Source organism: Lagopus leucura, unplaced genomic scaffold (assembly GCF_019238085.1).
Source record: "Lagopus leucura isolate 7727_CA_CO unplaced genomic scaffold, USGS_WTPT01 Super-Scaffold_100002, whole genome shotgun sequence".
Classification (NCBI taxonomy): domain Eukaryota; kingdom Metazoa; phylum Chordata; class Aves; order Galliformes; family Phasianidae; genus Lagopus; species Lagopus leucura.
This window is the reverse complement of record NW_024962263.1, coordinates 26,082,574-26,108,510: the sequence shown is the minus strand read 5'-3', so window position 1 is coordinate 26,108,510 and position 25,937 is coordinate 26,082,574. Positions and strand designations below refer to the sequence as shown.

Below are 25,937 nucleotides of genomic sequence, written 5' to 3'. Positions count from 1 at the left end.
ATCCAAGCATCTTTCCAAGAGATGAGAGAATATTTTACTTTGATTGCAGTATTCAGCCATATTACACTTTAAGTCTAGCAAGTCTCTAGACCTAAGTATAAAAGTCTAGTTCTGGAAGGGACCCCAAGATGTCAAATAGTTCTTAATCCTCCTCTAACAAAAAACTACCTTTCTGGAAATCCTCTGAAAAGATTCTGATCATATCATTTCTTAAAACAGATATCAAAAAAGAGTGTAATAATATGCTGTGTACAACATACAAGGAGTACCTTATTGCTGCCTAGTCTGTTTCTCTCTATATCTCACACATAAAAAGACAACATAGTAAGTAACTACAAGGGTAGTGTGCTACAGGCAGTAAAAAGTCTGCAGAGGAAAATCTAGGTAAGAACTACATAAGTCTGTCATAATCTAACCAGTTTTCTACTTTTATGAATATGAAAGGGCCATGAAGGAGGGCCAGAGACTCAAATATTGAAGTATTTAATCCTTTATTTCTTATAGAAAAACATAATTTTCTTTACTAGTCACATTCTCTACCAGAATATTTTCATGTGGATCATGTGGATGTAGATTTTTTTTTTCTAAAATGTTCTAGGTACACATTTTTGAGAATTTCTTCTTTATAAAGCCGATGAGAAATGAAAAATTTTAAGGAGAAAATATTCTTTGTAGTGTAGCTGTTGGGCTTCTATTTAAATAGCCATGTTTCAATTTAAGTTGTCATTTTAATAATGGATGTCTTAAAAAAATAATTTTTCAAAGCAGCTGAAATGAAAGCCAGGGAGACATATCCTAAATTTTATAATCTGCATACTATATCCTTAAACTGAGTCATGATGTGACAAAATTTCCCATATTAAAAAAAATATACCTGTATTTGTGCAGCATTGCTGGGCAACTCTGTGATCTCAAGATAAGTCCCTTCCCTTCCTTTCTCCCCCTTTCCCTCCTCCTCTCCCCTTGTAATCGTCTTCCCCCCTCTCTTTGTCCTGCCAAGAAAGCCCATTCCAATGATTGACCACCCTCATGGCTTGTTCAACTTCTGGTGCAATATAACTTGCTCACATAGACCCCCAAGCCCCATAGAGCAGATTCCCTGGTATCATTGTTAACTAGGTCCCTGAAGAACTATGCTTTTGCTCTCTTAAAATTCAGGGTGGATGAACTGATCTTTTTTCTCTTTGTAGCACAAATTTTGAACTCAATTTGATCACCATGGCCAAGACAGCTACTTGTCATATCACTCACAAGGCCTTCTCTATTCTCAGACAACAGATACAGGAGGGCACCATTTCTAGTTATCTCTCTCAAAATTTGGGATTGAAATTTATCTTAAACATTTCTTTTTTTAATATTTCCCAGAGTCACTTCTCATGACTGTATAATATTCATAGTTTATGTCTGAGAAGTTGAAGTCTCCCATAAGGATGAGGGCAACTGATACATAAACTTTTCCAAATTGTTTATAGAATAACTCATCTGTGCTATTGTTCTGGGTGAGCAGTTGATAGTAGACTCCCTTGGCAACATCTGCTTTGATATCCATCTCTTTAATTGTCACCCAAAGGCTGTCTGCTACACCAACATTAACAGCAAGGGTTGTACAGTCTAATCTCTTCGTTATGTACAGCACAACACTTCTTCCTCTCCTGCCCTGCCTGTTCTTCCCAACTGATAAGCCTCCATTCCAGCACTCATTGGTGGAACTCATCCACCAAGTCTCACTAACACAAATGATGTCATAATTGAGAAAGGACCAAAGCTTCAGGTTTGTCCTGTTTATTCCCCATACTGCTTACATTTAAAATAAACATTTCAGATATGCTCCCTGGAGAGGCACAGACTTTCCAGTTAGCCTTGACACCTTCAAATGGAGAGATACAAAGTTCCTAACGGTATCCTCCCTCCTTTAAAATTACTTGTGTGGTACTTCAGCTAACCTGCTGCTGTATCTAGTTAGCTCTTGCCTAAATACTCATTCTACATTATTTTTCTGCTTTATGTAGTGTATTCTAAATATAGTCCACATGTACTCTGATTTTTTCATTATTTAAAAAGGATTTGAAGCTTTTATATACTTTCACAACACAAAACGTACTTTTAATATGAATATTTTTCATCAATACATATTTGTTTTTATATTTATTTTTTTTCCCCCATATAAAACAAGGATGCTTTACAGGAAGTTATCCCCTGCATTGTTCCCTACATTTAATATTAAAAATGCGTTGTTCACTTTTTTTTCCTTCTAATCAGAATGCCATTTCTTCTAATTAGAATGCACAATATTCCTCAGCAATAAGAGACTTTTGTTTTCTTACCCTACATATAGACTGTGAAAACTAGGGTAAATATACTAAGTCATAATGTTTCTTCAAAATATTTTTTCCTCCAGTGGCTCACTTGAAATTATTTTTACTACTAGTTGCCTACAATTAGTTTATATATTATATTTCCATTGCTTTTCCAATAGTTATTTAAAAGCACTGATAGTAGAGCCCATCAAATTTTCTTTTAAAATGACTTCTCCTTTACAGCTTCTCCTTAATTAGAGATGTTTATGCAATAAAAAATCTGCAATTTTTTTTTTGTTAATAAAGATATGTCTAGTAGTACTTATATCCATATCATTTATTACATATGAGAACAAACATACCAAAAGATGGAGCATAGCAAGAGGACAGAAACTAGTCAATTCGTAGCAGTAGAATATGATCAGTGTGTAAAAGCATATGTTAAAAGGGAATAGGTTGGTGCCATTTCTATCAGGAGATGTAGGAGTTCACAGTATGTTGATTTCCCAAACAATTAAAACTCCTCTTCACACCTCAGATTTACCGTACAACTTGAAAGCCATGTCTTTATTAATCTTTTGTGAGCAGGTGACCCTCATCGTGTCTAATTATCACCTTTATTTTCAACTTTGATATATGCATTATTCCACTAATTACTAGATCTGTTTTGAACTATGACTGTATGAAGGTGTATGAGGATTGAGGAGTTTTTTCCTAGGCTTTTTTAAGACACTCAGTCTTTCTCATCTTCTCTTCTAGTGGAGAACATATGGCTTCAAAAATTCCCCTGGACTGAAGTCAACATGTGAATAATACTATGTATGATCTTGCTAAGTGTTACTCAGGTGCTTAAAGGCACTGAGCCTCAGTGTGGCAACAGATGTGTTTGAAATAAGATGTGTGAAAAGCTTTCACAGCTTTAAAGTCATCAGCTGTGATATAACACTGAAACCAAAGGAGAAAAGAAGATGAGATTTGTGTTCTCTTTTCTTAATTGCAAGGAAGAACAAAACAATCTTCTCTTAATAACTATACAAAGAGCAATTCCACTGTTGGTCTCCCTGCATGTCTTTGCATGGTGCACCTCAATCATTACCCTGTTATGTACTAATAAATCATGAAAATTGTTCATTCTGGTAATAATTGGTAATATTGGTAATAAGTGCTTTGTCAACTCGTTTTAGAATAACATTTACAAAATAAATAAATAAATAAATGAAAATACTAATAGTGTTTGTTTGGAATTGGCTGTTTAATGCTTGGAAGGCCTTCACAACCATAAAAAATCACAGTGATATTTACAAAGGAGGGTTTATGGAAGGTGATCACATAAGATAATTTTTATGCAGGGAAATACTGAAAGAAGTTTATAAAAAGGAGCAACAGACTGTAATATGTAATTCTCTTAAGCAATAATAAATTGCCCATATAGAGTTAACGGTCTCCAGATATTTCTTTTAAAAGACTTGAAAAGAACTAATTAATGTTGCACATTTCAAGCTAAGCAAATTGCAGTGATAAATGGGATTACTGGAAGCTATCAATGCAATTCATAACTGAAGGAAAGGAGCAAAACATCACTCAGAATGTTAAGGAATGCATTTAGGCAAAACATTTGGAAGTACTTAATTATATCTGCAAAGGACAGTTAAATGCGGTCTGGTGCTTTGCATTAGTAGCAATATTAAATCTTCAGAAGGTTGCTTAAGAGTAAAGTAAGTAGACCATTTGTTGTCTGATTTGACATGCAAGAAAAATTTTATTGTTAAATTGAGCAAATATCTGAAAAACAGTTTTTTAACAGTTAAAAAGTTTGAATTAAAAACAGCCAAGACTGCTGAATTTGAGCCAGAGTGGCTGGAATACAATGCAGAGGACCTGGAAGATGTTGGTCACTGTTTGGCTGAATATGAGCCATCAGTGTGCCCAGGTGGACAAGGAGGCCAATGGCATACTGGCTTGTATTGGAAATAGTGCATCCAGCAAGGATGCTGCTTCCACCTGAAAGGTGATGTTTGGTCTCCTCATATGGGAGCTCAGGAATAAGGTAGAATGTATCTGAAGGAAAGCTCACTATAGAACTACATTCCCTTTGTCTTCTTTCAGTTTATTTCTTTCTTGAAAAGACTGTGACTATAGTATTGTCAGACATCACAAGTTTATATTAGTTACTCAGAAGGTACACTATCAAATACATAGGTCAAAACCGCTGAGTTGTGCCTCTTCAACATTCTAAATGAATAAATGTTCACCTAAAAATTATGCCAATTTCAAATTTTGTTTGCACATTTTACATCTGAAATACATAGGTATGTGTATTCCATAGCTATTTCCTGCTTATTAATGATGTGAATGGAATATTATGAAATGATAAAAAAGCAAACAAATGCCACTAGTAAGCTTGTAACCCATTTCTCTTGAAATCCAGAACGCATTTATAATTTTTTCTGTTGTGCTACCAAGCAAGTTGAACAGTTACAAGGCAGTGTTTTAAAATCTACTATTTAAATATCCATAGTTTTCACAGTAAAAGAAGTTTTAACGTCTTTTACCTCCTGTCTGTTTCATTGACCACATGGATAGCATTACCATTTTTAGTGTTACTGTCAGGACAAAATATTGATAAATAAGTGATGAAGTCTTGCTCAACATAATACATAAATATGTTTCTATTTAATTTTAGTTCTGCTTCATGGAAACTATTGTGACCTGTGCACATATTGTATTTTATTTAAAATAAAAGGGAAGCTAATTGAAAAATAGGGATATCTCAAAAGTACAGCTGGTGAAACAGTGTTTTGGAACTAAGAAGTATTTTAGAGAGTAACAAATATTTAAAGAAATCAGAGTACACAAATGGAGGAAACTTATTTAATAAGTTGAGAACATTTGACTTAAACAGTTCTGGGAGGAAAAAGTCTTCTATATTTCTTATCTATGTATGTGTAATTTATTGCTGTTCTCACCTCAAAGATGACATCCACAGGAGAATTTCTTTAGACAAATGATTAAAGTTATGGAAAAATTGACGTTTTCTTATTGTAATACTGAGTCTCATGAAGAGTTTGAATGAGATTTAGCAATTCAAAAACGAGGAGGAAACATCTTTGCTTTCACCATTTTTTTCAAAGATGCTTGTTTTTCTGACCGAGTTTATTGTGAATTGTCCTTCTTTGTGCTTACTATGTCATACTTTATATGCCACATAAGTGTATGTTAATGCTATGATCTACGTTTTTAAGACTCTTTTATACCTCTTTGATACTGCTTTCGTCTTAGATCAGCAGTCTCTTAAGAAGATGTGTGCAGTCTTAGAGAAGAGGGTTGTGCTTCAGTATTTCAGTTCTACTATATATTAAACAGCTGACCTGGAACACACAAAATGTCTACTTCTTTTTTCACCTTCCCCCTCCAGGTTATTTTTAAGCCTGCCCAATTCATCCATACTAGTTTGCAGTATGATAGTCCAGTTTGTTGTATGTGAGGAGGGGAAACAATGGTGCCTTATAGCATTCCTTTATCTGGTTTTGGAAACATGTATTTCAGGAACTTTGAAGCCCTACCCATACCACTGTCATAATGTTCTGCTTTATAGTAAACCATGTAATAAGTTCACCAAGAAGCAGATTTTTCAGACTATGAATCAGGGCTGGTGATTAGAGAATCCACAGACAGCTACAGAGATAGAGAAAGGACTCTGCATTGATATCTGTGATGGTGCTTCTTCCTACAATAAATAGATAAGTAAGTAAGTAAATAAATAAATAAATTTCTTCTGCTAAAATAGCTGAAGTTAAAATATTCTTCTTGCTAGAAACATAGTGACTGTAGCCTGAGAAAAGAGGAACATCCCTCATTTTTGCTGGAAGTTGCAGGTTTAGAGATGGGTAAGAATAAAGGCTGTTCAAAATGTAAAATCTTCGCTATCCAGACTTCCAAATGTTAGAGGTTCTATCCTTGGATCAATGTAGACAAAAAATGAGGTTATTCTTGTATTTAATTTGCTAAGAGTTTTTCTTAAAAATGAGTAGGGAAAAATTGCAAGTTTTCTAGCATGTGGTCCTTCAGTTATGATGGAAGTTTACACAAAAAGCTGTGCAAACAATGATTTGGCCACTTCTGGGAAACAGAATGATGTCTCAGATACATAAAGTTGGTGGTTACAAGCTGCTTTAGCTGTATCAAGATGATCCAAAGAAGACAACTTGTCTGCACTGTTAGAATCTTGAAGAGTTTCTGTAAGCATTACTAGTCCTCAAAATTGTTTGGTTTTTTTTTTTCCTTTAAGATTATGAATCTTAATTTCCAAGGTAATTTTGGAAGTTATATTTAAATTAAATTAAATATTTAAATTAAATTAAATATTTGGGTATCCTCTACCAATGTAAGAAGAAGTAGGATCTTTGTAGACAAATGCAACTGCAGTCTTAGTGTACCAAATCTTCTGTGTTGATCAGTCCTGCCTCAAAATGACACTTTAACATTTATCTTATCTTATGATAAATGTTCTGTTTTAGTTTACTGTAATGTTTGCTCTAACGATTTAGCTTTTCTCCACCCCTTTGGAGTGGAATACTTTGGAGTATTTAGAAATTTGCAGGGATTTTTTTTTTGCTTTTGAGAAAGACTCATGAAAAAATAAATGTGTTCAAGGACTTTTGGCATAAGCTGCAAAGACCAGATAACCAGGGTTTTTTCCTGAGGCTATATAAGTAGGTTTGTCAAAAAAAATGATGCAGCGTAACTACTGCTACAGTAGATATTATGGTAATTAGAACACTTCAATGAGAACTGTTAATGTATTTCATTGGGTCCACAGAGTGTTAAATGCACACTGATAATTATTTATTAAAAATATGTGTTTGTTTTCTGACTCAGTATAGGGCTCCCTGGACTTATTTGGAACCAGAGAAAAATGGATGGCAGAGGTTAACTTTTTATTTCAATCCATTTAATGCAAGCAGATGGAAGTCAGGTTGGTTATTTATTTTAATGATGTGGTAGTTGGCTAATTTGTCCCATAGTTGCTCATTCTCTTAACTTTCAGTCATGGTTTGAAGAACCTGTAAAGGTATTCCCTTTGTGCAATAAAGAGTACAGTAAGCAGTAGTTTGCCCAACCAAACTTATAGCAGTTGTAGCTACTACTAATGGAGAATTCATTCTCTCCTGCAGTCACATTTATAGAGCTGGAGATTAGCTGTCTGCTTTGTCTAATTGGTATTATAATTAACAGTCATTCAGCATAGTAGTGTTTCAGCTTCTCCTTCTAAAATTGTAGAAAAACACACATAATTATAATGGGCTGAAAGTTTTATGTTTTGACAATTATATTTTGTAGTGCTTAACTAACAATGATTATTACCTCACAAGAGATCATTTATTTGGGAAGAAATATTAAGTTGAATATTTTTCCATATGGGTAAGAAAACTTTGAAATTCATCCTTTCATCCAAAGCCTCAACCTGATGTTTCATCTGGCCCTCCTTTGTTGGACTCCTTTTTCTTTCCCTTTATTATATTTTTGTCCTCTCCAATCATCCAGGTAAAGATCACACAGTTATTTTTCCTTCTTTCAACCTTCCTTCCCCTTGCTTCTTTCTGCTCTCCATTTACTTTACTGTCCAAGCTCAACCTGCTGCTTCACAATCCATGAGATTGCACCAAATTCTATCTCCAATTTAAAAGATACTCTACTCTTCCTGTTCTCTATTTATATTCAATTTTAGCACCTGTTATTCTATTTCTTCATTGAATATATGATGTATTTTTTCTAGTACAGGTCCTATTGTATTTTATGGTGATATACTTGATTCCAGCCTGATTTTGAAAAAAATATGGAAATGTTTCCTATTCTGCATTATGTTCCAATACACTATCTGGTCTCTATGCAAAATTTTCCATTCTTTTTTTGTATTCATCATTTGAGTTTTAACCCTCTATAGCAAAAAGTCCTCTTATCTTGAATCCACTTGTTCAGCATGTATGTTTAAAGTATTCTATAAATGAATATTTATATAAGTAAGCATGAGGCTTATCTTTCCAGGATGAAATCAGTATTGCTAAAGGTTGTACACGGGAGGTAAAGTATGGAAATATACAAATGTTTTCTTGAGCTGGAAAGTATGAAACATCTAAGATCTTGTTCTTGTTGCCTATGACAAGGATGAAAGTAGTTTCAGAATACTGTTGGAGAATTCTTTGTGTTTTATTGTTGCTGTTTTTCTTCAGACAATTATCATCTCAAAAGTGACTCAGAACGAAATGGAGATGGAAAAATGAAAACTGAGTAAAGAGCAAGATCAAGATGTGAATAGAATATAGAATTTATTTTTATAACTTGAAAATCCTGTTTAGTTTTCTGTTTGATAAATATTCCTTTTCCTGTGCAGGACACATCAGAACATAAATATTTCGAAGTTCACAACAAACGTGACACATATTTCTGTTGGCATTTTAGACTCGTGGTAATTAACATTTTTATAGGCGCAATAATTAACATTTTATGAGCTCGATTTCCTCATCCCGTGAACCTACTTTAGCTCACTCCATACTGGATCATGTAAGTGGGTTACAAAATGCTAATGTTCAATTTGGTTTTAAGGGCCAAATAAACTTCATAAATGCTGTTGAATTGCAGTATTAACACAGAACTCCATTTGAAGGAAAATAAGTGGCAGAAAGCCCTCAGTGCCAGTCCAAGATGCTAAACTAACGCTGAATAATAATGATTTCTATAAATGTTATTCTGTTTGCTGTTATGCTGGCTAATATTGTCTTCGTGATATGACAGTCTCTCAGCTATCTGTACCTGTGTGTTTTTTATATTTGGATTGTAAGCAAATAGGGCAGGCCTCTGTGGTGACACTCCTAGCAAAATGGGATCTGGAATAAGTTGCTGAAGTGCAACCCCAGTTCGAATTTTACTTAATAAATGACCCATCAGATCATCTGAGGTGGTGTCTAGAGAAGCTATGTGTTTTAATGCCATGCCTAAGTTAGTTGCTCTCCATAGCCCTCCAAAGTCTAACCTTTTTTAGCTGCACTAGCACTTTAGAAAACTGCAGACACCAGGACCCAGATTTCCAGCAATGGCAAAGTGCTTATTAGTGCCTTTACAGACACAGCACCCTTTATTATACAGAAAATACAACAAAATATGTATCTCATATTTGGTTCTGTTTTTTCAGTGTCTGCTCTTTGCTTAGTGTTTTACTAAAAGGACAGTTTTTCAGAAGAGAAACCAAATATTCTTTAATAATAGAACAAACTTTAAAAGAACAACCATTCTACTATTAAAGAATGATGCTTAATGGATAATCAAAACGAAAGATCCATTATCCTATCTCAAAATGTAGGATAAATAAGACATTGTTATCTCTAAGTGCAACCAAACTATATTGTTAATGTTTTGATCATCCAAATAGCATATTCTTTAAAATTTCATGCTAATGGCTATTTCCTTGTAATTATTATTTATCCGTACAGTATTCTTGTGCCAGCTTCCTGGACCTTTTTTGACTTTTGATGAGTGCACTCAATTTGTGTGTTGTGCAATATATCTTTCCTTTTCATACTTAAGAGAAGTATCTCACTAAGGAAAAGTCCCATAGTTAACATTTGTCATTTTAAAAATATTTTAAATCAAGTTAAACTCTTGCATAGTGAAACCAAAATATATCTGTTAAAAATTTATCTACTCAAGATTTAAGTCCGCCCTTTCATCTTTTGTGGAAAACTTAGATCAATGCTGGAATTTTACTCAGCTACATTGCTCAGCAGCAAACATCTGCAATCTGTTTTACCTGTCTCCTGATACTGTTTGAAGCAGCAGGAAGCCTCTGTCAGTAGAATAATTTAGTCTGTGACACAGTGGAAAACACTGTTTTATCCAACGGAAAAATCACATAGAATGGAGCCTTATATCATTTAATGTCCTGAGGTTTAAGTTGCTTTCTTGGCTCCAGCTGGCTAGGACAAATATCCTCTTTTAAAGTTCTGTTTCTGAAGAAGATCCAAGAGGATCAGATGGCACAGAAATGAAAAGCAAACACAATGTATGACTTTGTTACTAGTTGAAATGTTATGGATTCAAAATCAACACAGTCTCTGCAGCATTATTTCATATGCAAACTTCAGATAATTTGTTGGCTTATAAAATATTTGAAAAATAGTAAGATTGATGATGCTACTTCTGGAACTTGCTGTTTCTCAGATATTGGCAAGCATTTGAAAATTTCAAAACCCAAGATATTTGACCTACCTCATTCAAGCTTTAATATTATCTTAAAATGTGACTTTTTAATCAGACAACTTTGGTAAACATTATAACACTGGAAGTAAATATATCCATATCAATAAATGTGAAACAGTTTTAGAAAAATTAAACTTGTTGCACAATAAAGAGAAAATAATGTAACCCTACCCCCCTCACACAAAAGGTTCAAAGAAGTAAAGATGAAAAGGTACCTTTTTTCTGGTGGTCTAATGTGGTGTAATGAATTTCCGAGATGGATATTTTCAGTTTAGAATAACAATCTTGATGTTTATCTGACTTTACTTTTCAGAAAGTAATGATGCAAACAGAAATTTATTTTTTGTTTGTTCGCTTGTTTTTTGTATTCACATGGTTAGTGGATATTACGTAGCCAAGGAAGCTCTCTCTTTTGTCCCTTTATGGCAGCTAGGCCAACACCAGAAACACAGCTTCTCAGTTAATCAATCTAGATGAACCCTAATGGTTTGTAAGTCCATGTCCCTAGTAACAGTAATAATATCTCAGTATATTTTATCCTTATTACTACTTAACTATAAAGTGAACTTTCTGCTTTTAAATCTAACCAAAATTATGCTTCTTAATTTTTTGTTAGTTTTAATTTTTAGATGAATTCCTTGACCAATTTAAATAATTTGTACAAGAGCAGGTTGGAAAGTAACGCTTGTTATTTTATTTTATTGTTCCATGATGTCAGAGGCAGATGTTGGTGGTATGGCAGTAGAGGTTGAACCTTCCCACCAATATTCCATAACGTTTTGTTGCCATGTGATAGATGACAGCAGAAGGGAAGTCTGGCAAAATGGAATCTGACATGTGAGTGTGTATCAAGCGAAGGTGCGGCATTGAATTCTCCTGTGTGGAAAAATTTGCACTCAGTGACATTCACTGATGCTTGCTGTATGTCTATAGAGACCAAATAGTGGATGTGAATGCAGTGGATGGTGTGTTTCATCAGTGGCAACAGTGATATGAATGACAAGCCGTGTTCCAGATGTCAGAGTAAGGCATGTAGCATCTTGTACATCACTGGTGAAAATGCACTGCTAATGCTGGTGACCATGTTGGAAAATAGTGTTTGTAGCTGAGAATTTGCTCTACTAAGTAGTCTTACTGTGCTCTTTGTACCTGCTGAAGGTTCAATGAAAAAAAAATAGGAGGTTTTACTTTTGGAGCAATCTACATACAAAATAATATCAGATGCACACAAAACAGATCAACCTACTTGGAATAAAGTGTTTTGAAAGTTGGTTTCTTCTTTACAAAAGGAATAGAGGTAGATCATATTGCATTTGTTGAAATGGTAATAATTTACTATAGAATAATATTAATGGGAAAAGTATTATATTACTTCTTTTTTTTTTTTTTTTACAAATAAGAAAGAGTAAAACAGCCATATTAGTTTTTTGTTTGTTTTTTTTACAAAATAAACAAAACAAAAAAACAATCAAAAACCAAATCCCTTTTTTTTTTTTTTTTTTTTTTGCTGTTTATCTGTGCTAGCCACAGAATTATAAGGAAATATTACTCAAAGAAAAACAACATTCTCTTCAGTATTATTCCATCAAGTCAGTTGTTTCTTAGGTTTTGAAGTTGAAGAATACCAAATAATGTTGATATCTTAGTTATGCAAATACTGAATACTCGTGGAATTATAGAATCATAGAATGGCTTAGGTTGAAAGGGACTTCAAGTATCATCAAGTTCCAACCTCCCTGCCACAGCCAGTGCTGCCAACTGCTAGATCCAATACTAGACCAGGCTACACAGGAACCCATCCAAAGTGGCCTTAAACACCAGCACATGAGCATCCACAACCTCTTTGGGAAACCTGTGCCAGCATCTCACTGCTCTCTCAGTAAAGAACTTCTCTCTGATATCTAATCAAAATCTTTCTTCCTTTAGTTTAAAACCTCTCCTCCTTGTCCTGTCACTACCCACCCAAGTAGAAAGTTGGTTTCTCTCATGTTTAAAAACTGCAGTTAAATTTTGGAAGGCTGTACTGAGGTCTCCCCGCAGCCTTCTGTTTTCCAACTATAAAGGATGTAACTGACAAATTACATTAAAAAAAAAAAATATATATATATATATTTATACTTGGAATCCCATGGATTTAGAAAAAAAATGATGAATGCATCCTATTTAGAATGAAGGCTTTCCAGAATAGTATTACAGTCATATTTCATGGACTATCATCTTACACTGTTTTTTTAGAATACCAACAAATACATGTTCAGCAGTCTTCTGGTAGGTGTACAAAATTACTTTTTTCTTAATTATTTCACGGACTTTGCAGACAGTTTTTCTTGTTTGCATAAATTAAAGAATTCAGCAAGGCCTACACGCGTGAGTTGTATGTAGTACTAAGAAGCTTATCTCTGTGGCATTATATTTGTCTAATTTTACTTCAAAAAAAATCAGACAATTTTTCAAGAACAAGAACTGTCTTATAGAGTCAATGAAATTACTGCTGAAAGAAAAAGGTGATTTGTTTCATAATTGGATACTGAAAACGTGACTTTGTAAAATTAAATATACTTGGAAGTGATTCCTTAAGCTAAGAAGTTATCTATTATTCTAAGCTTTTGCCTGGAAAAACTCTTAACATTAGTTCTGTGTGATCTCTGCTGGAGCAAGTTGAAAATTATTACTGTTTCAGATGAGTATATTAGATTTTGAGTATGGCATTGAGACCCTAAGAATTTAGCAAAGTTGAATATTCAATGTAGAACAAAAAAAATCTTTAAAATGTGTGAATGAATATCAACTCTATACTTTTGGTTGATTCTCAAAGCTTTCTGCTTGGAGATGTAGTTAATGTGCCATTACCCACTGCTGTTTGCCAGTATAGGGCTCTTTTTAATTGCATTTCCTGTTCTAACTTCATGTTTTTCTTTGCCATTTGTAATTTATGAGATGTTGTTTTCTGTAGGTATATCCCAGAACAGCTGTAAAACACAGCGGTAAAGCACAAATTTTGGCATCATCAATCAAGTTATCCTTTTTGCATAGTAATGGCAGTTTTAACAATATCTGAGAAATTGTTTTGACTCATTACTCCTGTGAATGCAAAATAACCATATAACTAAGATACAGGTAATTGTGCTGAAGATTAGAGCTTTGATTCTCATCAGCTCTCAAGAAACTGGATGTGACTGTTATGATCTTCTGATGAAAAAGATCTTACACTGCAGGTATTGTTTTGTCTGATCTTAACTGCTTAACTGGGAATTATCAGACGTCTTTCTGAATAATATCAGTTATTGAACAGGACATCAATATTGAGCAGTGCATCAAAATTGTAACTCTTTGCTACCAAGAAACCCTGTTTAATAGGATACTGTTTCAAGCCCGGGATGGTGTTTTAGTAGAAGAAAGAATGAGCCAGTAGAGTGGAAATGGACAATCGCCTCACAAGGATCATAGAATCATAGAATCATAAAATTGCTCAAGTTGGAGAAAACCTTCAAGATCATTAAGTCCAACCTCAACCTAACCGTAATACACGAACAACCCAAAGATGTTCTGCACTGACATTTTGCTGCTTCCTGGTGGCTCCCACAGCCCACAGTGACACCAGGATGATGCTGTCCATGCTTTTTAATGGAAGCAGTGTTTAAGACCTACACCAGCTGGTTTCCAGCTGCTTGTCAAGGCTTGATATATTGAGAGGCTTTTTTAGAACTACTACAAAGGATTGAATTTCCAATAAATTCGATCATTTCTCTCATTTCATATTTTACTGCACCTTAAGTATTCTAATTATCCTTTTCTGCTAATAGAATTGGCCACTCTTCTTGTTTTTATGCTATTTCACCTTACTGACTCTTTATTACTTTTGACTGAATGATCTTTCCAACATTGGCGATTCTACAATTCTATGATTTTTCACAAACTTTGATGAAATGCCCAGTATTTTTGGCTTGTGTTTGTGAGGATTTTTATTTGTTTGTTGGTAGATTGGTTTGCTTTTGTGGTGTTTTTTTGTTTTGTTTTTTTTTTGTTTGTTTGTTTTTTGTTTTTTAAACAGATATATATAGAGGTGGTAGTTCAGTAAGCAATAGATAGAAGTAATGATCAGATATCATAGGAACTTTTCTTTTTTTCTTTCTCCCATGGCTCTGTGTGCATGTATCCACTATTTCTTCATCTTCAGCTGAATCAGTACTATATTCAAGTCTTTCATTCCTCGTGTAATCTGGTGTGTCATAGGCAGCAGGTGGCTCTTTTTTTTTCCCCCAAGAAAAGAAGTTAATTGGAATACACTCATGACTAATGTGTCAGTTTTTTAAATATAACCCTGGGGGAAGATAAGACCCATAGATTTCAATCAAGAAGAAAAGCTTCACTTTCTTTATGCTTATATTACACACTGTTAAAAATGCATGAAGAGATTCTGATTAAAACCTTCTTGTCTTACTCTGTCCCATTTATGCAAAAATTACTAGCAATAAAAATACTTCTTATGAAGGATTCTTAATATTTCTTTTTTATGCCCTCTGTAAGTGTAGGTAGTTTCACTGTACAACCTGAGAATACAATAAATATCCTTAATTTACTCTATGTGTTCCTTTATTCTTTTATTTATTGTTTCTTTTTAATTATATATAGAGTGGTAATAATAGCCAAAAAAAAAAAAAAAAAAAAGAAAAGAAACCCACAAAAAAACAAACAAGCAACAGAACATCAACAAAATAATAAGTGCTATCTGAACAGGTGAAAGCCAGATTCCTTTTTTCCTTTGTACCATGGAGATGATAGCATATTCGAAGCCAATATGAAAATCAAAGTCACTCTTTAAAATCTTTTCAGCAGATTTGGTGGAAAGATTTCTACAAACATTGTGTCTGGATCCTGCAAATTGAGTTCTTTGTAAATCAGTCTTTTGGATCAGTCCAGGGGTGATATAGACATCTTTATGCAGTTCCCATTCTTCTTCAAAAGCCTGGCTAAGATACCAGATAAGATTAAAGCAGAGCTCAGTGACCCAACCCACCTGTCCTCAGTCTCTGCAGAGGGGCATTAAGGTCACTGTCATTGTCATAACATATTAATTCAGCCAAGGTATTGCAGTGTTTTTGACAGTGACCATTGTTCATGCACCACAGAGTGGAAGGACATGAGTAATCCCAGTTAGAAAAACGTGAAGAAGCCTTCTCACAAGGACATAGTGTTTCTCGTCTCTTTTTGATAAGAAGTTGAAAAGTGTGATACAGTTCTTCGAATTTAATTTTTATAAGTGTTCTAATGGTCTGTCTGTAGTCCGACCTTTGTTAACAAATCACTCTAAGCTTTACATCCACATTTTCTTTTTTTTACTTGCAGATAGTATATTATTTGTTGTGTAAATTGCTTTGTGAAAATTCAAGCAGAGTCATGCATCAGCTGGTTCATGAAGCGTGCCTTAAATTTTTGCATAAATTCAGTGGCAAGGCAAATAATTTTGCAGAGAATACATATGTATTTAAAATATTTACAATATATTGTACTTTCTTTGCTGAGTGATGTTATCTTTTTTAGAATTGCTGCAAAAGAGTGAATTTATTTTCAATAAACCTGATCATTTTTCTCATTTTATATTTTGCTGCAACTTATATTTTCTAATTATACTTTTCTGCTAATAGAAGTGGATTCTTTCCTTGTTTTTATGCTATTTCATCATACTTACTTTTTATTACTTCTGAACAAATTATAGCACAAGCACTTTGCCATCTGTTATGATATTTTTCTTAGAAAAACATTTTTTTCTTACAATTTCCTAATTGCTCTTTCTTTCTGCTAGGAAACTTTCATTATGCTGTATATCCGCTTCAAGCCTTGAAACTGTGAAAAAACCTCAGTTTGATTCTCCTTTCCTCCCACTCTTCCTTCTTGTTTCCCTTCATTCCTCTTTTTGTACATGTGTGTAGAAACTGCACTCCCTTTTTAGCTATTCATCTTACGTTTGCCATGTTTCTGGCCTTGACAACTTCCAATAGGGAACAGAACAAGCTTAACGGATGGAGATAGCAAATTCTTATTCATTCTGTATTTATCAGGCTTTGAATTATATTAGAATCTGACCGGTGGTGATTTCAAACAAGCAAACAAAATGCATTTCTAAGAAAAAAGACAAAAAGTGTGAAGGGCAGATGTAGTCTTTTCATTTACTGCAGTCCTTTTACTGGGGTCTCCACTGTAACAAAGGATATATTGCAGTGCAGAGATGCTAAGGTGTTCGGGCATTTTTTTCCATATATATATATTTTTAAATGATGTATATATATCAGTTATTCAAATATGATAGTGTAAAAAATGAGTATTTTGTTAGTAATCACAGAACAAGTTTATACAATCCATCATGATCCTCTAAGCATAATTCTCATAAAATGATTAATGTTCCCTCTTAGGGGCACAAATTCACACCTGTTTGTTCATTTTTCATGGTAACATTAAACACATTGTCTCTTCATGCTTTTGGGCTAAACTCTTTCCCAAAATAACACAAGACTGCAGTCCATAAACACGAGAACTGAGGCCTTACTCAGCATTGTCACTGACTAGTGCCTTCAGTATTACTCTACACAAGACCTGTAATCTCTCTTCTGTTGAAAGTTAGTGAGTTAAACTTAGAAACTATGAATCTTAGGAATGTTAGTGATGTTTAGACTGGGAGACCATTGTATTGCACAGCCCTCTTTTGGGGCATTTCTATTTGTAAATGATGAAGTTGTATTTAGCAGACATAAATTAATGTGTTTGGAAACCAGATTCAGACAGGAAAAGCAGCTTTCATGACTAATTTAGAGCTGTTCTCAATTTACCAGAAGCTTACAAATGATAGAGAATGAGAAAATTTGTCATTTTTCCTGTTGATTATCTGCTGCTGAGAATTAATGTCGGTTTAACTAGTTTTTACTGTACATTCCAGCAAATCCTGTTATGCTCTTAGATGCTAGTGAACTATGTGCTAACTCGCATGTCTGTTGTGCAAAATATAATTTATTATCCCCATTTTACAGATGGGAAAATTAAGGCATGGTGAGCTGAAAACAGATGTTCTCCTCAGCATCAACAGTGGAGCCTAGAACCTCCCAAGTCACATCAGTACTCTCACCTTGACGTACAGCAATGGGTATGGCACATTACTGTCGCTGAGAACACAGCTGTGAATATCTGGTTTCAGCTGGCAATGCAGCTGAGCATCCCTGCACTCACAACTTTGCTGCCTTGAAATATCACCCAAAGGCACTGGAAGTTGTTCATAGTTATTGTTGAGAAACTGAACAAAAGGTACTGATATTTTAATAAATGCTTGTGGAAACATTCAGATCTACCAAATGTTTTTGAGCCTTCCTACAAAACATTTAAATTTGTTTTTCTTCTGAGTACTTGCCACTATGATTAGCAAACACTTCGTCATTTAAAGTTGATCAATGTGGCATTCTCTTCCTTGTGCATGCCACAGACTGGGGCTTTAATGCATTTCCATGGAGGAAAAGCTCTGGTGAATAAACCATATTCCAGTGTGCAAACACTAGGTGGCATGAATCATTTTATGGGCACTTCATCATTTCAGCTTGTTCCATCTGTCCACTGAGCTAATTACAAGTTCAGCCACAAACACATTGTAGATCCATATCATAAAATGTTAGCTGGAAGTGATTTGTATCAGTGTGTACAGTACGTTCTTTATTCTGTGCACTGTGCAGCTGTTACATTTACTGATTGTTCCAGGCTCAAAATGGGGTAAAACAGTGATTTTTCTGTCTGTTTATGGTGACATGTGCCATGTTTTGTATGATCATACACAGATACAAATCTGAGGAACTGTTTGAAAGACAGAACTGAAAAAAGAAATGCCATTAATATTGCCTTGGAAACATACAAGGCCTAGATAAATCTAATAATATCTAATAATCTAAAAACAAACATAACTAAAAATCTTGTATATACTATCCCCTATATTTTCAGAAATATTTCAATTGTCTCTAACTGTGTAAACTAAGTAAATTAACAAACATATTGTGATTTTTCCCCCATTTAAAGTATTGCAGTGTGTAGTGAAGTATTAATACAGAGGTACTGCTTGTAATTTGACTGAGATATAGATACACAACCTTTGTTTCTTCCTCAATAATCATTCCCCTTCCCCATTATGTTGCAAAATGTGATGTAAAGTCAGGAACAAACATTAAGCTAATATGAAATGCATTTAGAGGTATATTTGTAAGTTTTTAGTTTGATTTGTGAGTCTACGTCATTGTATCTTCAAACATTTAAGGTATTGAAAAGAGGGGAAAACACAATAATGGATGACTAACAGAAGACAATAATGAAAGAGATGAAGTTGAGGTTTCATGGATATTCATAAGTTGATATTTGTATTAATAAGCTACTTGGAAAAATATATACATCCAGAGAAGTCAGAAATGACTTGCTAATCTCAGAACTGACTTATTAATTGTACGTAAATAAAATCTAAGAGCTATGTTTTACATTGCATGGTATTCACACTGAATAGTTTAACTAATCTGAAAATAAGCACTGATTTTTAGGAAGTTTTGGTAGAGATTTACTAAAGGAAAAAAATAGTGAGAAAGAGTGGATGAATTTCTTGCATATTGAAGAAGGTCTCTGCGGAAACCTCATTGTGGCCTTCCAGTACTTGAAGGGAGCATATAAACAGGAAGGGGAATGGCTAGTGATAGGACAAAGGGAAATGGTTTTAAACTGAGACAGGGGAGGTTTAGGTTAGATATTAGGAGGAAGTTTTTTACACAGAGGGTGGTGACACACTGGAGTAGGTTGCCTAAAGAGATTGTGGATGCCCCATCCCTGGAGGCATTCAAGGCCCGCCTGGATGTGGCTCTGGGCAGCCTGGTCTGATGGTTGGAGACCCTGCACATAGAAGGGGGGTTGAAACTAGATGATCATTGTGGTCCTTTTCAACCCAGGCCATTCTATGATACTAAGAAAAATTTTCTGGTTAAATGCCATACTCCTATCCACCTTGGGCCCTATATCACAATTATAGTAATAAAATATTTTATCTGATGTCTCTTTTGCACTAGTCTCATTAATACTAAATATTTACAATTCAATCTGCAATTTATAGCTGGCATTATAGCTTCACACTGGCAGCAGTTTTAAAGAAACATTTAATGAACTATTCCATTTAGCAGCTTATGCACCATTTGGAAATAATGTAACGTAATTGTTGGCAAATTATTCCACATTCTATGATATTTCTTCATTCCAGAGGAACACCTGATAGTTATTACTGTAATCAGTTTAATAAACTTACATGATATCTGAAATTACGCAGCAGCTTACAGTGTTACACACAACAGAGGATTCTGGTTTGAGATACTTATTCTGATACACTAGTAAATGGTATTCTGATTCATCTTTACCATTATTTTTCTTAAGAAAACATGGACCATATTTTTATTTTATAAAGAGATAAAGCCCAGAGTTGCAGCTGAGCTATATGTTTAAAATGATACTCAGTAATGTTGAAGTCTAGATTGTCTAGACGGTCATAGATTTGTATGCAGAACCTTCAGCTCTGCAAAATTTAGAGACATTATTAATAGAGCAATTACAGTAATAAGTGTTCTGCAGAAGGAAAAAACACTTCCTCAAGTCCTGAATTTCATTAGATCATTCACTTTTAATCATTTCTTTTCTAGGGCTGCAGCATGGATTGAAAAATATGAATGAACAAAGAACCATATGCAGTAACCTAAAGGCACTGAGTCACCTGTCCTCTTCCTTGTGGTTGGGAACCGTCATGTTTAAAGTCTGGAAAATCACCCAGTTCTCAGAATTTACTAATTGACAGAGCACTTAACTACCCATCCAATGGAAAAAGAAAAAACTAAAAAAAAAAAGAGAGAAAAAGGAATATGAAGACAACCTAGAAAAGGTGAGTGCGAATCAGCTGCAGCCTACCCTTTACTTTACTGGAAGCAGAAATTACAATGTGTTTGCAGTATCAGCTCTGCAGTATTCTGAGCTTTTGCAGCTGCAAATTACTTTTGCCCTGAAACAAATTCAAAATGCAGTATTTATTTTGGAAAAGACCAAATCAGTGCAGAAGTCTGTGGCCTGCTTGGAAAAGGAGATGTGAGGCTACAGACAATTTTTGCACCACTTTGATGAAGGAAGGAGTCTTGAAATGTAGAATAATAATGAAAAACAGAATCAGAGATTTTTGAAAAGTAAATGGGTTTAATTTAGACATTCTCACACATATAAAAGTTAGGATTTTTTCACATCTGAAAGATATTTTGCCACTGGCTCTTTTTAATGAGTCATGTTGAATATTTAATGATGTTTCTTAAAAATGTCCACATTAACTAAACATGACCCCTTGTCTAGTTCAAAAAAAAGAGAGAACACTTCCGTTAATGACCCGGTGCCTGGGGAATCCTCTTTTCCTTATAGTACAGAACAAGTAAGCACATTTATAGATCTAGTGGGAGATAATAAAAAGTGCCTGATTTGCACTAGAAGTCAACAGGAGCCTCTTTGGACCTTTAAAAAGCTCCCATTTTGTCAAGTAATGGGAGTGTGCATGGGTTATGTCATAAAGTTAAGTGAAAAGATAAAGCCATTTGGGAAAGGAAAAAAAAAGCTATACTGCAACCTTAATAGGCAAATTTTTACTTAGCTGAATTACTTTCTGCATTAATAAACTGGCCCATCATAGAATCATAGAATCATAGAATTGCTCAGATTGGAAAAGACCTTAAAGACCATCAAGTCCAACTGTAACCTAACCATACTACCCTAACTCTAACAAACCTTTGCTAAATCATGTCCCTAAGCACCACATCCAAACGGTTTTTAAACACGTTCAGGGATGGTAACTCAACCATCTCCCTGGGGAACCTATTCCAGTGCTTAACCACTTTCTGTAAAGAAGCTTTTCCCTATATCCAATCTAAACCTCCCCTTGGCACAACTCAAGGCCTTTTCCCCTTGTCCTGTCACCTGTCATGAGTGAGAAGCCCTTCACAAGCCTTGTTGCCCTTCTTTGGACCTTCTCCAGCAACTTCATGTCCTTTCTGTACAGAGGTGCCCAAAATAGAACACAATACATGAGATGAGGCATCACCAGTGCCGAATATGGGGGCAGGATTGCTTTCCTAGTCCTGCTCACCACACCATTCCTGATACAAGCCAGGATGCCATTGGCCTACTTGGCCACCTGGGCATGCTGCTGGCTCATATAATCATTTGTCAACAAGTTCATTTAAAATTAGTCTGTTTTTGTTCTTAGAGGGTAGGTGTCACATTTAATTGCTATTGGCTTTCATAGTAGACTTCATAGCAGGTCTGCTGTTCGTGCAGAGAGAAAACTGGCGCTTTGAACGGAGAGAGCTATTAACATGATGCTCTGCATCTACCAACAGCCTTTCATGAAGCACTGTTCCTCTTTCTCCATTTTAGATGTTGAAGAGAGCCAAGCTAGATGCCTCCTTGCATTTTTGCTAATGTGTGTTGCCTCTAGAAAGGTAAGCATCTCCAGGGACATTAGGGCCTGCTGGTGAGTTCTATCACCCTTTATAGAAACCTGTCACTCTGCTTTGATGACAGAGGACTTTGTTGTGGCAATGGCTATGGGGATAACAGTTCAGCGTATCATGTGGAATATCTGTAGGACTGCAATTCCACTCCTGAATGATGACAGAGGAAGGTAGGAAATAATGACTGACTCAATTTCCTCAGTAAATTCAGTTTTTTGTATTTTCAGGTAAAAGCAAGAGTTTAATGGAAACTGAACTTTAAAAGAATAGTGTAATTCCTCTGCTTCCTGCTAAAAAGTGTTGATTAAAATTAATGTTATTGCTTGGAAGAAACAGTGGGAAAATTAACGTTTTCTCTATTTCCAAAGTATACATGCTTTCTTCTCTATCACTTCAGAATGTTGATGTTTTTAACGCACATTGCATGAAAAGGTTTTGAAGACAGTTACATGCAAATCATTGCAAATTCCCTTTCCTTGTGCTATATTTTTAAATCTCATTCTTCAATGTTAATATCTTTTGAGAGAGAAAATCCAGTGTAATTTCCTATAAAAAGATCACAAGCACAAATTTAATCAAGAGCATTTGAACTATCTTGTAATAGCTTTGTTGATGAAGGGCAGAAACATACATAAAACAATCCAGGCATTTCTCTTCATCTTTGCTAACCTGATAAGGTCTATAAACACATTAATGCACAAGTTCAACAGTCTCTCTGGGCTACAGCACACTGAATGGTAATTTAGCCAGGCAAAATCCTTTCTTTAAGAGATACATAAAATGTTTTCAATTTTTTTTTTTTTTTCCATCCAAAGAACAGATGTTTTTAGGCTGGAACAGAATGTTGAGTTTCATTAGAGACACAAAAATAACTAAACTGTTTCAAGGAAGTAATTCTTAGCCAAATTGCCCGTATCTCTTGTCTTGGCAATGAGACATTTGGGGGTATATCTTCAAAAGTATCTTAAAAAAAAAAAAAGAAAAAAATCATTGCAAGGACATGTTTTTCATTTTGTCAGGACAATTACTCCCTTTCTAATAGTTCATTATTAGTCAATTACTGGTCCACTTTTCTGACCAAAAGGGATTGGGCTGAAAACTTTGTGAAGACAATTTCCTCTAAATGAGAAGAAAATCTTCAGAGAAATGAGCAAGTACTTGTTACGTTTTTGTGTCCATGAAATTTCAAAGCCAGTTCTTAAAATTATTTTCTGTTCATACTCAAACAATTGACATCAGTTACACACACATGCACATGTATACCCTATATGCTAAGATACACAGTCATTTTATACTTGTAGTCCAAATACGTTGTGTTTATTGCTTTTGAATGCTCTCCAGGGATTGAGTTGGAGTTACACTATCTCTTTAATGTGCTGTGTTTGAGTTCTTAATTGTAAGGTAGTACTTGGATTTCATTCTCATTTTATAAATTGGTTCACACCTATCCAAAACATAAACGTGGCTCATAATATTGACCAATATTTATGGAATTTGACATTTCTTCTAATAAGGCCTGTTTTGTTGTTTGTTTGTTTGTTTGTTTTCCAATTTTTCCTTCTTGCCCTTTTCTTCCTCTTTTCCTTTAAAGAGAACGTAAATATAATGATGCATGAAATTCAATTATGTGGCAAAACCTGCAAACTAAATTCTTTTGAGTCAGGCCAATAATTCATTTATTTTCTTTGGTATTTCAACTCTGAAAGTGGCTGTAATTGGATGCCTATAAAAGAGTATTAGTAAAAGGGCAACTCACATTTTTCTAAAAGCTTTCTCAGACTCCATCTATTTATTTCAAGTTCGCCATGTTCTTAATATTCTCCACTGATTACCATTTCTCTGAATACAGATTTGAATATACATTCTGAATGCTACATTTGTCATTTTTTTAGCAACTGCTACATGTGTGACAAAAGAGTACCAGATTTAGTTTGAAATGCTGAAAATATTTTACAAGTACATTGTATATTTAACCCTTACCTGTATGAAGTCTCAAGTTCTTTTTCTCAAGAGCAACTAGAGAATAGCTAGCATTTTGAAAAGTCTAGTATTACCTAAGTAATCAGTGTGCTTTTGAAAAGCAGACAGGTTCAGAGATTACAGTAAAGTATTCTTAGGCAATCAATAAAAGAGGTGTATTCTGGTGAAATGGCTTCGAAATTTTGTAAATGTATTAATGCATTAGTGCAAGTTACTGATTCAGTTTCTAGCTTTTTTTGCTTTTTTAGATGCCTTAAGCACAACTTCATCCACCCATTTAGAAATATTTTAATAATGTATATTTGGAGTTACCAGTGCACTAAGAAAATAGTGCATATTCAACTAGATGAGCCATAATGTAATTATATCATTTACTTAGTCATTTTTTTGTTCCTTTGTGTCCCTTTATCTTTACTCTTTTATTTTTCATATTACAAATTATAAACATTTTTAGTCTTCTTCCTATTAATATAGTGGATCACGTTAAAGAGTGGGATGTAACATGTTGATAAATTTATGAAAATAAGAGGGAAAAAGTGTGGGACTGCCTGGGGAAAGGCAGGTAAAAAGACTAAAAAAGGAGCTTAGATTAGCACAGTATGCATATTAATGAATGAGAAGAAGGTACTAGTTTATATTATTCCAATGCTTTTAATCCATTTTTGAAGTTTTTCCCTAGTGAGGAGGCTTAACTTAAAACGCAGAAATGCTCTTTAAGTTCTTGGGCTCAAAGAGAAAGCAATTAACATCAGTAGCCAAGTAAGTCCATTCATTTTGAGAGTGTAGGCAGAAGTATAGGTTTTTATGCTGAACCTGGGAGTGAAAATACACTGTCCATTGTCCTTTGTCACTGCAGATCACATCTATAGAAGATAGTTAGTAAGAAACCGTTTTCTTTTTGTAAACTAAGAAATAAATAAAATATTTATTTATATGAAAAATATGAAAAAGCAAGATAATTTCATTCAAACAAACAAGCACAAATCCCTCACATCAAAATGCTCAGTGTTCTCTCTTATTGTTATGAAGTAATGACTTCCATTATAATCAGCACTATTGCCATAGTTATTGTCTAGGCTGAGTATGAGTGGAAAGATTGTGATCCTGATCTAAGTTAATTACTGATAAATGTTAGCTTTAAAATACTGAATTCTAACCCTACAATATCAGGACTCTACATTTAAATTAAAAACATAGCTCTTCATACTAGGACATAAGCAGTGGAATGTGTTTTCTTTTAGTCTTTTTGATCATATTTTCAATCTATTTCAGAATCTCGCTGATAAAATGTTAGTTTGTGGTTAGACTTTTTTTGTCCTCTATCAACAAAATTTTAACTCAGTTAGAAATGGGGAAAACAATCTTAAATCATTCTTTTTTTTTCTTTTATTCACATTTATTTAGGTACCTATCCTATAGAATATTCCAGCCAGAAGGTTTTGCTGACTTGAACTGAGGAAGATCAGTTATTACTCAGAAGCCATTTTGTTCACATGAAGGTTAAGCAAACAGCAAATCAGACAGATTTTTATACTCTGTGATCCATGGAGTCATCCGATAAAGAAGCAAAAAATAATATAACCTGAGATATAAGTCATCTCATAAGGAAGCAGAAATAATATTATAATTTAGGCAGTTGATGATCTAGCTTTGATTAATCAGCAGTTAGTTTAGCCATTTACCATGTAATATCTCATGTATTCACTTTTAGCAGTAACACTAACTCAAAATCAAGGTTAGATGTGCACTACCCTCCAATGCTTTCCTGTGTACAATAGATTTCTGCATTTTTTTCATCCTAGTCGTATCATTACAGAGACTGTTAGAATTAGTGAGTTGTAATATTTACAAGAGATAAATTTTGTCTAAA

The 25,937-nt window shown here is 34.3% G+C and overlaps 1 long non-coding RNA gene across 1 annotated transcript; it reads left to right on the top strand.

The window, feature by feature from the left end:
* Window positions 1-20,460: 20,460 nt before the first annotated feature.
* Window positions 20,461-25,737, top strand: LOC122178498. Its single transcript, XR_006178348.1, has 3 exons — window positions 20,461-20,481; window positions 22,011-22,075; window positions 25,472-25,737. It is a non-coding gene; the product is annotated as an uncharacterized LOC122178498 (long non-coding RNA).
* The last annotated feature ends 200 nt before the right edge of the window (window positions 25,738-25,937 follow it).